At 44.0% G+C, this 12541-nt stretch overlaps 1 protein-coding gene across 3 annotated transcripts in view; it reads right to left on the bottom strand.

Annotated features, from left to right (window-relative positions):
* The window catches only part of PIKFYVE (phosphoinositide kinase, FYVE-type zinc finger containing), a 2037960-nt gene that overhangs the window by 816458 nt on the left and 1208961 nt on the right, over positions 1 to 12541 (bottom strand). The gene's annotated exons all lie outside the window — the stretch shown is intronic.

Genomic DNA, 12541 nt, shown 5'->3' on the forward strand with positions numbered 1-12541 from the left:
GGGTCCTTCGTTCTTTCCCATCAGGTAATGGGGTTGGCTCTTTCATAGGGGGATTCCTGGCTTCACACCTACATACATGCTAGGTACACTTAGCTAGGGTTCGCATCTTAGGAGTAAGCTTGATTATAGGAGTTAGCGTGATTATTGCTATGCATCTATATGCCTGCATATATTCACTGTTTTGGCACCATGGTAGAATTCTACATTTTATTTACTCTGTGGGTGCTTGCAATCGTATATATCTGTTTCTGTCTAATGGTTGTCGCAGTACACATTTTATACTAGAGTGACACTGGTTTAATAAATACTTATTGAAAACGTTCCCATCGTTTATTCTGTATATTTCTTTGAGAAGAAGTGAGCATGAATGACTGAACAAAAAGTACTGTACTGCTTCCAAGGGTTCTCATGCTCAATAGTTGCCAGAAACTATTCGCTCCTTGGTAAGGTTAGGGGGCTTATAGTGACACTGTGAGCTAGCTGGTCCATAGGCTAACATATCCTTTGGGAGTGTCTGGAATCAGTCTGGACACCAATCCCTTCGTTTAGGTTTTCTAAACGTGCAGATCCTATGTATTATTAGGAACTATACGACAAAACGCCTAATCCTACAGATAATCATCAATATTAACGAATGGGGGTGTTAAACCTATGATGGAACTTTGTCAATTGTGTTATTATTGCATGTACTTCATAGGTGTTGAACTGGATAATACTACAAAAAAAGTTTATTAAAAACAATAGCAGTAGGATAATCACACAACCAAATCATCCCTTGCTCCCATTACCTAAACTCAGAATGTATGGTAGCGTTTTGATTTGATGCCCATGTGGTTGCCTAGAAAATATTAGGTAAATCACTTCTCTCACAAGCGCAAATAATTGCTCTATCTCAAGTTGAGTGAGCCTCAATAGCAAGCTATTTTTGACCTGGAAATTGTTTGTCTCATCACGGATGAGGAAATTCTTGGGTGTAAGAAGCCTATAGTTGATTATCAATAGAAAATGCTGGGAATGTCTGAGGTATTCTTTAGACTTGAGCTTTTTTCCTGTAAAATGTGTGCTAGCCAAAAAAAACAATAGGATGAAATATGTGACATAATTAGCTTTATTTTGTAACGGGATTTTAAGCTGAGAACAACATGCACATTCAATAATAGATCTACTTTTCACTCACTACCCTTTCAGAAGTAATGTCCAGTTTGATCTATGATGGTCACCAAAAGAATGCTGTTGTGTATCAGGGAAACCCTGACTGACAGTTGCACTTAGGACTGGATTAATAATGTCTGGTATACCTCTTCCAAAAAAGATAATTGTCTATTTTAACATTTAAAAAGACATTATTTAAAAATACTAGTGGTGATTACCTGTAAGTTTATATTTGTAATATATTTTCATCTTTAATGGAAGATGTGTTGTTGTGCTGTTCATGTCTGATCTTGTCTCCTCCTTACCTCTCCACATCTGGATTGGGTTTATTTATATTGTGTTTATCACAGATCATTTCCTTAAGGTTTCAATTAATTCAATACTTTATTATTTTATTTATCTTTTCTGAAGGTCTGGAAATGTTCCATTGCGAACAGTGTTGCGATTGGATGAGTTGTGTCTAACATCAGGTGGATTTCTTTTATATTTTATGTTCTTAATAAACTAAATTTTAAAAAGAATCAAAATATCTTAGAACAATCAGCTTAAGAAATCAGCCCTTTCCTGCAGTCTCTCTTGTGCCTCAGTGTGATAGGAACGAGGGAAGAATTAAGGTAAAGTTATTTTGTGTGTGTGGTGGAACTCATACCATCCTTAGTGACAATGTGGGCCAAACCCTCAACAAAGTTTATCTGGCAAAAGTACTTGTATAGGGAAATTTGAGAAAGAGAGTATGTAGCTCTGACACCCTTTATGAATAAGTAATAGATAAGATCAAAATAATGCCAATCTAAACAAGCATTGGCATAACCAATAGGTTTCGCCTTTGGGACCTTATAAATGTTTAGCCATGCAGCAGATTATCCTGTTAATAATTTGGTCACTCAATTTCATGTCATAGCAGCGTTTAAGCATGGAATGCGGTTCTTTTCATTTGTCTTTAAAATAGCAAATAATGTGATGTTTAACATTGCATTGTAAACTATGTTGCTAGGTAAAAATTAATTGCCAGGCTCAACCTAAAAACAACGATAAAAATCAATGCAGCAGGTCAAGAGATGTACACGTGTACATACATCACAGCAGGACGTTTGTGACAGGATATGCACTTTCACCGATACCAAAGCAGTGTGAAAAAAATTTAACAGGGCTCGTTTTAGAGCCTTTACGGTAATCTTGCCAAAAGTATCCCAGTCATCTCTTCTGGAACGTTGTTTTACAATCTCGGAGAGGTCTGAATGTCAATAAAACGAGTTCCCCCTCTACTACCCAGAAGGTACAAGGGTTGACAGTCGAGATCACCCGGGCCCGGTAGTAACTGTGTTTTCATAAGTGCGGGTGATGCAGGCGATGTAGGTGTCCCTCGGTTACGGAGACCGCGCTGTGCAAAATGTAGTGAGCACTTCAAATCAGCAGAAGGAGTTACGGGCTGTATTGGCGGGCCTCGGTTACGGGGCAAACGTTAGGCAAAGCGAGAGTCACTCTGCAAACAGCGCTGTGCAGAACAAAAGAAAGGCATGGCTGCTATAGTGTGGCACTGGAAGTGCTCGGTGTCAATTTAAAAAAAAAAATCCAAAGACAGTACATACAATACCAGAAGTGGAAGAGGACAAGTCCTGTGGGTGATCTGTGGGAGTCAACAATTGAGATGAAAGGTGGGACAAGCAGTAACCATTATCCAATCAGAAGCACCATTATTTAAGGACACAGACAATAGCCAAACAGAAGCTGGAGGCGGGCTGTAAGCACATAGACTGAATACAGAATCTCAAGAGACCGCACATGTGCTGCCTAGGCTCGACCTAGAAATAGTAATGCAGTGGCTCAATGGGCATGCAGGGCAAAACAACAAGAGATAAAAACAGGATTAACTAATGGATTAACAAAAAAACTGTTTTGCAGAACGACTAATAGGTGCTACATTAGGTGCTACATTACAGCCATCTGGAAAAGGTTCACAGATCTGCTGCCTATTTGGGACACCTTCACTGTTTGCACAGTAAGGTTATCTTTCTCTCAAATGGCACATCGCGGCACACCTTCACTGTTTGCACAGTAAGGTTATCTTTCTTTCAAATGGCACATCGTTCTAAGCGCATCTTCCCTTCTGATTAATTAAGCTTTGCAAAAAGAGTCTTGCTGCAGGAAGCAGATGATCTGAAAGGAACCAATCTGCTGCCATCAGCCCTAAGGAAAAGGGTAAAGTTTTGATGAAAGACCTTTTCTGCTTGCTAGAACAGAATAGCTTCCTTCTAGGGGAGAACTTAAGGGTGGCACAAGCTGAGCTCTAAAAGGTCGGAGGAAACAGATTCTCCTTGTTGAATCCAGTACAGAGGATCCCCTTGGCTATGTACACGCTGATCTTTTCTTTCTCATGCCATTTAGCATAATAAGGACTAATGGGAAGAAACACTAAAGCTGTTTATGAATGCATCCCATAGGGAGTCTCTCAAGTAAAATTTCTAATAGCACATTTGGAATTAGATTCACTCATGAAGTATGGCACAAGAATGCAACCGAGTCCACATATTCCTGGAGGAATTCCTCATTCCTGGGCTAATACCTCAGGCCTTCTTAGGGTATTGGCACTGACATACAATGTCCCAGCCAAATGAGCAGACAAAACTCACCTTCTCTGGTAAGAGAAAAATATAAAATATCATTTTCTTGTACATAACTGATGGGGCCGATTTCCTCTTTAAATTCGTGTATGTCACCTGTAGGGATCAGAATAAATGAGCAGCTTGTGATAATTAGGGATCTCTATGGGGGATCTATTGCTAGCCTAGTCTAGGGTGATAACCCAATCAAAATATCTAGTAAAAGACGAGGGAAACAGTGTTGAGAAAACAGGTCCATCAGGTCCATCAGTGTAAGCAGCACATCAACAAGAAATGGCAAGTACGCAATAATGTCACCAATGCAGTTTCTCTTAAGTGCCACCAGTAAAACTTCACAGAAGACACAATGAACTAGGCTATCATTAGTTTGTGGCCTGCAGGAAATTTAAAACCCAAAAGAAGTGAAAAAGAAAACCTCAGAAACACACTACTGGCACAATTGCAACTAAAGTAGATTACAGGAGCCTGGACATACTTGAAGACACAGTGAAAGCCAGCCAACAATGTCTGCAACACTGAAAGTTGCAGTCACGCAGTTCTCTACAAACACTTCCTCTTAAATTTGCATAGGTCTGGGAACAAGCACTTACGTGGCAAAAAGGTACAATAGCCTACTGGAACAGAGGACACACATCTATCAATCTCCTGCAGGGCTGAAGCACAGCTGTTCTTTCACAACCATGCCAAGAAGAGAAACTCTGTAAATTACTGCATCTAGACTGACATCATCAACAAGCCAACCAAGAGCATCTATTAAGCCTGAAGGAGAGGTCCCCCACCCACTCCATGTCTGGCCCAGTGTCACATTGGGTGCTGTATTAAACCCAGCCATTGAGCTCAATAGGCGGAGCATATCCTCTGCACAATGCTTCCTGGTATTGTAGTTGTCTGATGCCTGATCAAAGAATAAGTAATACTGAACTTAGGCATTTTCCAGTCGAGTAGTTGCTAGTAGTCCAATGCAGTGACCTTGGCAGCAATTGTCTTTGGCTGCCCATCCAAAGCATCCAGAAAGTTAGTTAAAAAAAACAGACTTTTGCCTCTGCCTGTAGGAAAGTGCCCCTTTTTTGCTAGGTTACTCCCTAACTTTTTGCCAGATACCTGAAACCAACTTGAGTGAGTGTGTGCTGGGATCCTGCTAACCAAGACCCAGCACCTGTGTTCTTTCCAAAAACTGTTCTTTATTTCCATAACTGGCACATCTCTTGTAAAGGGTACCCCTGGTACAAAGGGCTTTGTGACCAGAGAGGGCCTCTGAGAGCTGCAGTATGTACCGTGGCACCCTCAGAGATCCCTCACCTTTCCCCCACACACTGCCAGTGCAGGCTGTGGGTTTTGGTGCAGACCAAATTGAACAGTAGACATGTCCACCAACACTGCCTATGGCATGCGTAAGTAACCCTTCTAGCTGGCCTCACAGCCCTTAGGCAGGATGCACCATCCCAGAGGTGAGGGCAAAGCTGCAGGAGCAATATTCCCCTACAGTGTCTGTGCCATTTACAAACATGGTAAGTGCAGTGAAGCTGTGTTGAATACATGGGCTAGGAGTTTGTCAGTATGAATTCCACAGCTCCATGATGGCTTTACTGAAAGCTGTGATGTTTGGTACCAAACATCTCAGAATAATAAACCCACACCGATGCCAGTGATGGACTTATTAAAAAATGCACTCAGAAGGCATCTTAGAGATGCCCCCTGAATAACGACTGACCTCTAGTGTATAGGCTGACTGGTCCACGCGGGCCAACACCAGACAGGTTTCTGACCTTATGGGGTGGGATCATTAGTGCTCTCAGCAGTCAGAAACAAAGCCTGCTCTGGGTGGAGGTGCTTCACACCTCCCCTTGGCAGGAACAGCAACACCTGGGGGTGAGCCTCAAAGGCTTTCACCTTGTGATGTGCTGATGTGGGCTGCTCCAATTAGAGGGGATGCCCGCCCCCCTGTCCAAGCCCCACTTTTGGTGGCAGGACAGGCGAGAAAATTAGTAAGCAGAGTAGGAGTGTCCACCTTAGCCTGGCACACTTCTAGGGTCGCCAGGAGCTGAGGTGAACCCCTCTCTTAGAAATTCTCCATCTTCAATTGACAAATTGGGCCCAATAGGAACAGGGATGTGCACCTCTCCCCAAAGGGAGGGGGCACCCAAAGTGTGTACTCATCCTAGGGGACAGTAACCATTGGCTGCTGCCCCCCGACCCTCAGTAACACCCCTTAAATTCAGTATTTAAGGGCTCCCCGAACCTTGTTCCTCAGAAGATTCGATGACCTACGAAGAAGAAGGACTGAAGAGCAGTGGAGAAGAAGACGACAACTGACTTGGCCCCACCACTACCCGCCTGTCTCCTCCTACATCGACCCTGCTCCAAGAAACTGGTGTGGCCCGCAGCCAGCAACATCGAAGAACCTTAGGGACCTTTGTTGTCTTCAACAAAGACTTTTGTCTTCCGTGGAGAACGGATTTGTCCAGCAAAGGAACCAACACAAGGACTCCGGATCCGGGTAGGTCCGCGACACTTGCTCCCGACGCCCACGACCCGAGTACAGGTGGCCCACTGACCCAGTAAAGTCTCCCCAGTGATCCTGACCTCAGGCGCGGATCGTCCATTGGGGCGTTGGGGCGTAGCCCCCCCGCCCCGCCCCGCCCGCGCCCGCAGCTCCCTCGGTGTCTCTGAACTTAAATTCAGAGACGCCGTCACGCCGAGGGTGGGGAGAACTAACTGACAATGCACGTCAGTCAGCATGACGTCGGACCGTGGCCGGTCCGGCGTCATGTTGACTGACATGCATTGTCACAAGCCAGGGAAAGGCAGCACAAGTGCGCATGAGTGGGCATGGAGATTAATTTTTACTCCGTGCCCAGTCATGCGTACTTGTGTTTTTACTGCCTTGCGCATGCCTATTAGGAGCCCCTCGTTCTCCTAATGAGCAGGCGGCGGGCGTAGCGTAAGCTGTGCCCTCAGCCAATCCTGGCGCTGCTGGCAGCGCCAGGATTGGCTGAGAGGGATTGGCAGGCCCCTCCAGTTCCGTTCGTGAAGGCGCCCAGCCAGGGGAGCTGAGGTCTGAGGTGGCGTGGACCCGACCGGCTGCGAGGTAAGTTTTTTGTTTAATAATATTTAATTCCCCCGTGCGCGACCCCCCCCCCCCCACGAGCCGCGACTGGCTGGATGATTAAAGAAAAGAAACGGATGCATGTGAAGTCTGCGAGTCGCATGTCACAGAGGGCCCAGCCTTTCTTTGCTTAGGTCTGTCCACCCGCATCCTTTGAAGAAGTTAGCAATATTTTTACAGGCATTTTTGGTTTGCGTTTTTTTTAATGTTTGCTGTGCGCAAGCTGCAGGCACATGGGTAAAACGTTTTTTTTATATTGCCTTGACGCAATTAAATGTGCACATTTCTCTGCCAAAGGGGTGATTTTGTTCTGCTTTCGCCTGTGCCCAACCAAAAATGTTATATTTTAAACTGATGAAATATTACAAGGTGATCAGAACTAGTGTACAGATTGAGTGAGACTTCATCTTCACCCATCCTCTCCGCACGCCCGACCCAATGCACAGATTGTGTCTCAGCTCTGCTGTCTCTGCTGGCACGCTTCGGTAAAAGATGTTAATTTTTTTTGTAACCGCAACCCAAGCTTCGTTCTTCTACAGAGTGATGTGGTAGGCCAAATAAAAAATAAAAAAAAAAGTCGGAAAGCCATTCTGAAATTACTGCGTCCAACATCAGCATAGAATCCTGGCATCGAGGAACAAAGTGTTTTAGGGGCAAGACCTCGGCGCACTACGTGGGTGACGCCACTGCACAGTGCTGGCTTTTCTTTTTAGCCAATAGCACTTTGCATGCTGTGATTTTCGGGCTGGTACTTACGATGTTAAACAAGAAGCCACAAGTACCAGAATGCAACATGTTGAGTTAAAAAACAAGAGCTAGGACAAGCTGAAGGTCCACACATGATAACAATTTGCCAGTTTGTGAAGCTAGTGATCTCTAACAATGTCCGCGCGCTATATAAATACAATACTGTATAATAAAGTGATCGATAATGACTGACGTTTTCCGGTATTTAGCAGGCCGCCGAAAGAGCAGCGATCATCAGCTGGTTTTCAGGCAGCCGGATAAATAATCACTTCCTTCCTTGCAGTAAAGCTGGAACAGGGCTGCTTGTCTTTAAGAGATCTACTCAAAAGTCGCTAGTTTAAGGCAGAGTTGCTGTGAATGTCATTGCAGCAGTCACATGCTTGCAAGTAACGGCGCTGAGTGTTTGTGCAGATCTGAACGAGGCAGATGAGCCGGCGGTGAAATCACCTCCAGTATTTGCAGATGTATTGAAATGCACTGATTGTGGTAAGCCTTGCAGCATCTAGCAGAGGCACCCGTGTTTATTTACTGAGCTTACACTCCTGTTGACTCACATGGTAACGCTAGGTCCCTGTAGATATTTTTAATTTAAGCTGCAGGCGGTTCAAAATGATTTAATCAGTTACGTTTAGTATGTTTGCGTTGCAGAGCTCTTGAGGTTCCCAGTTCCACGAGTTTGGGGTTTGATATTTTGATTCTGGTGTTTGTAGTGCCTCTCACTTGCCTAACACTTATATGAAATACTGGCTCTGGCATTCAAGAACGATCTTACAGAACGCTGCGCATGATGAGGAGCACCGGTGATGAATGTTTCTGTACATTTATTGTTTTTTGCACAACTTAATTCGGAGGTATGCCGCTTTAAAGCTGTCAGCAGTTTATGAAAGCGTTTGAAATGGCCGCTGTTTCTGGTCCCATAAGCCTTGAATCAGCTTCCCACGTGGTCATCTCTTTTGGGGTTCGGACCATGGCTATGCAAGTTTACAGAATTGGCTATTGGCAACAGGTGGGTGGTGGGAGTCAAGGGAGGATTCCACGTTCTATGAAGACTTTAGAGTGACGTTTGTGTAACTCTTAAAGGCATCACATATCATTAATTTGCTCAATAGATTTATAATAACGAGTAAAGTGCTTCATGTTACTGTTTTGTTGCTCCTAAGCGCTGTAAAAAAAGAGGTGTTAGTTTTACATTATTTTTACTCCCCTATCGTCCTCCAAATGATAAAAGGCTGTTTGCTTTAACAAATTCAAATTTAATTTTACTCACATGTTGAAGGCAGCGCCTGTTTCATCTAGGTGGTAACTATATGTTGGAGTTGATTTGTGCACCTCTTTATTTTGTGTTACCACCCATTTGTCTCAATCTGTTGCAATGGGGAGTCGTTATAAATAGAGTTCTGGAACAGTAGCAAAGCCAGAAAATAGAAAAGACTGACGCTAGTTTTGTAGGGTTTAGGCTTGAGATTTGGTAGGGCTCCCGGAGTCTATGGCTCTTGGCCCATTTGAGGTTGGTGCATATTGGAGTTGCCTGAAAACGCACCATTTGCCCACTCTTTTTTCAAAATGTTCCCTGAACCGCCCGTTGGTGGTTCAGGCTCGCTCGCTACGCTCGCTCGCCACAGTGAAGTACGTCAATTGTTTTACGCCTCACCACTTTCAAATGTCACCAGCCGCCCCTGACCTTGGATCCAGTGTTGGACGGCCTCCCCCGACCTTCCCCTCAACGCCTGCAACCTCAACCAGAATGGTTCCCCTGACGGCAACCGGAGCTGGTGAGAGAAAGCCGACGTCTAAAGACACCCCTGCACACGGAGACCCCAGGCATAGGAGTGCCCATCCGATGGTGTTCCGGCATCTCCCCACTATCCAACTTACTTCTCCAGTCTGGGATTCCTTCAGCCAACCTTCAGAACCGAGCCTGCAGCCTTGCAGCTACCAAGGATCTCCACTGGTTTCAACGAGGCCTCCCCAACACGTTCTTTGCACTCTGCACCTGGCTGCCCCTGCACCGCTAGTGGTGCAGTTTCAGTGCTCTTTGGTGGCTCCTCCAGTGCTGATCTTAACCCCCCAGGGCTTGTATCCCTGAACATTGGTACATACCTGTAACTGGTGGCTCTTTGAGGTGCCCCCAGCTTCCATAGGATAACATAGGGCCCAGTTACCTCTGCACCTGGTGGCCCCAGTGCCGCTGGTGGTGCAGTATCTACCTTGGTATGACCCTTGTCCAGTGTCGAATAAAACCCCTGGAGACTGAACCTCAAAACCGCATACTTACCTGTAAGTTACTCACCTGTATTTTTCCCCATAGGATTGCATTGGTCTCTCAATGTATTATACTAACTCTGGTCCTGCATACAAAGTATCTCTTTCTGTATTGAAAAACATTTCATGCAGATGTAAAGTATTGTTAAATGCTACACAAACCTATTGCCAGTAATTTGAAAGTATTACACAAAAGTCTACTTGCCTGGTGGGGGCCAGGTCATAATTAATTAGCAATCACACCACTGGGGCTCGACTGGTGGTGGATTAGTCCAAATTTATGATGATTTTCTACACAATATGTATGTCTTCAAAGAAGGGGGAAATGTGTTAACTTTATCTTTTGTCAATTTGGAATTGCCGTCAATAAAAACATTTTTTTAAAGTCTACCTGTAACTGAGTTTAACTTGGTTCATAGAAATACCATCAACTAAAAGTAATATTTTATTTCAACAAACATTGGCCTCGAGTCAGTCATTAAGTGTGTGTTCCTGCCTTGTAAGAGTATTTACAACAAATGCATTCACACTACCCTCTGATAAGGCAGCTACCACTAAATAGAGAGTAAGGAACGATCTAATTTAGCCTATGCCATACCTTTGGGGACTCACTGGACTCTGTGCACACTATACCTCTTTTTGGTATAGTATATAGAGAGCCAGCTTCCTACACTGCCCTTACAGCAGACCCTAACAGAGACTGCATCACACGATTAGCTATAAATTACAGTTCAATGTAATCCAGTAGACCAGAATATGTGCATTTAGAGAGGTGCAGTATATTTGTCTTTTATTTTTTAACTTAACTTTATTGACATTTTTAATACATTACCAGAACAAAGGAAGACAAAGTTACTGAACCTCAGGCAGGTCAACTTTTGAAGCATCAAAACTGAATCAAGAGCACAAATCAAAAACACGTGTTAGTGCACAAGTACAATAAACGTGCAGTAATGTAACTACTCTGAAATGAACCAAGAAATATTATAGTAAAATGGAAAGAGAAAGAAGCAAAGGTTTCAGGAGCAAATCAATTGCCTTTTCAGATGTGGAAGGCCAAACCTTGGCAACACTGGGTGGCTTACTCCCATGAGTCAGGACAGCAGTGCTTTTTGAAAGCACTTGCACCTGATGGGCCTACATAGAGAAGATACAATTAATGAGTACTAACAAAGTAATAATGTGGATTTTGAGCTTTCTCTTGTTCCAAAATCCAGTGATACATGTGTCGTCCTGGTGAATGTCCCAACCTAAATGGAAGGTGTAAGCGACTTAAGTCGCCCGAGAATACTGGCTAGGATGGCTTTCTAAAAGGTGGTTTCCTGAACACTCTACACAGTGCAAACCTTTGCTCAAGGTCTGAGAGACTAATAGGATGGCAAAGGTTCTCACTGAATGGCTTCCACTTAATCTGAAGTTTGCACAACAAAGATCTCATTAGCTCGTAAAGTTAATGGCTGCAGAGCCAGGTTGTGTGGTCTTGTGTACCAGGATGTCACCAATGAACAGCATCCACTTGGCCAAGCTCATTGGATATTCTTCTAAACTCAAGCGAGAAACCCAGACTGTGAAGCAAGTAAACCACAGGTGGTCTGTCATCGTTGAGAGGAATAACATTTTATCAGCCAACTGGTTAAATATAGTAACACATGCCATGTTTATAGTATTAATACACAGCCCCTAATGCCACCACTTTGGTGTATACCCTTAGTGCTGAAATGAGTCCTAAGAGTATGGCTGAAAACTGTTATCCCACCACAAAAAAGACAGGCAAAGAACAGCATGTGTATTGGTAGTCCACATACCCAAAATCAATTGTGTCATCTGAATTCCACGATTATGCAGGCCAACATATCCATCTGGAATGCTTTTCAGAAATTTACTCAGAAAGCATCAGCACAGGATGGGACAAAGGCTTCCTAATTTCTGGTGGACAAGTAAGTACCTCGTATAGAGGGAAGGGTCTGTATTGCAATACCAAAAGGGTCTTGATTAGATGACCAATTTTTACTTTAATAGAGTGCATAGTTAACTTGAGGTGTGACAGCGCTTTCACGTCCCTTCTCATTGATGAGATGAGTGGAGGGAGGGATGGATGGGACGGAGCTCCATGGCAGAGGTTTTCTAAAAGGTGGATCTAGTTATCTGTAGAATCCACTAGTTTCGGGAGATCTTTTCTTTTTTTAGGAAACCCAAAACCTTCAGTCAATACACATTCATAATGAACTCACTAATGAGGTGAGTGATACAGGGGCAGTGGGTAAGGTGCATATCTGTTGTCAACTTCTGTCAGGGCTACAGAGGATAGGGATAGAGTTGTCATCCTCATCTCTGACCCCACCGCCAGGGCTGTGCGAACAATGTTCTCAAGGTGAGGCACAAATAAAGCCTCTAATCTCTCGAATTGCTGACCTCAAGAAACTTCTTTACTGACGGTTCAGCCTCATAAAAAAGGGGGAAACTTTCTTTCTTCTCTTCAAAACAGGTATGAGTAGGAAGAAAATTATAGGTCCAGAATGCTGATGTGACTGGAGCTGGGAGTTTCAGGATATCCGGGAATTTTACTTTTCAGATGCTGGACCAAAGTTGCGAGATTGGTCATGTGACAGGCAAGTGATGAGCCCAATGCTGCAATAACTTGGCCATGCTTTTA

The sequence above is a fragment of the Triturus cristatus genome, chromosome 3_2, assembly GCF_964204655.1.
Source record: "Triturus cristatus chromosome 3_2, aTriCri1.1, whole genome shotgun sequence".
NCBI lineage: Eukaryota > Metazoa > Chordata > Amphibia > Caudata > Salamandridae > Triturus > Triturus cristatus.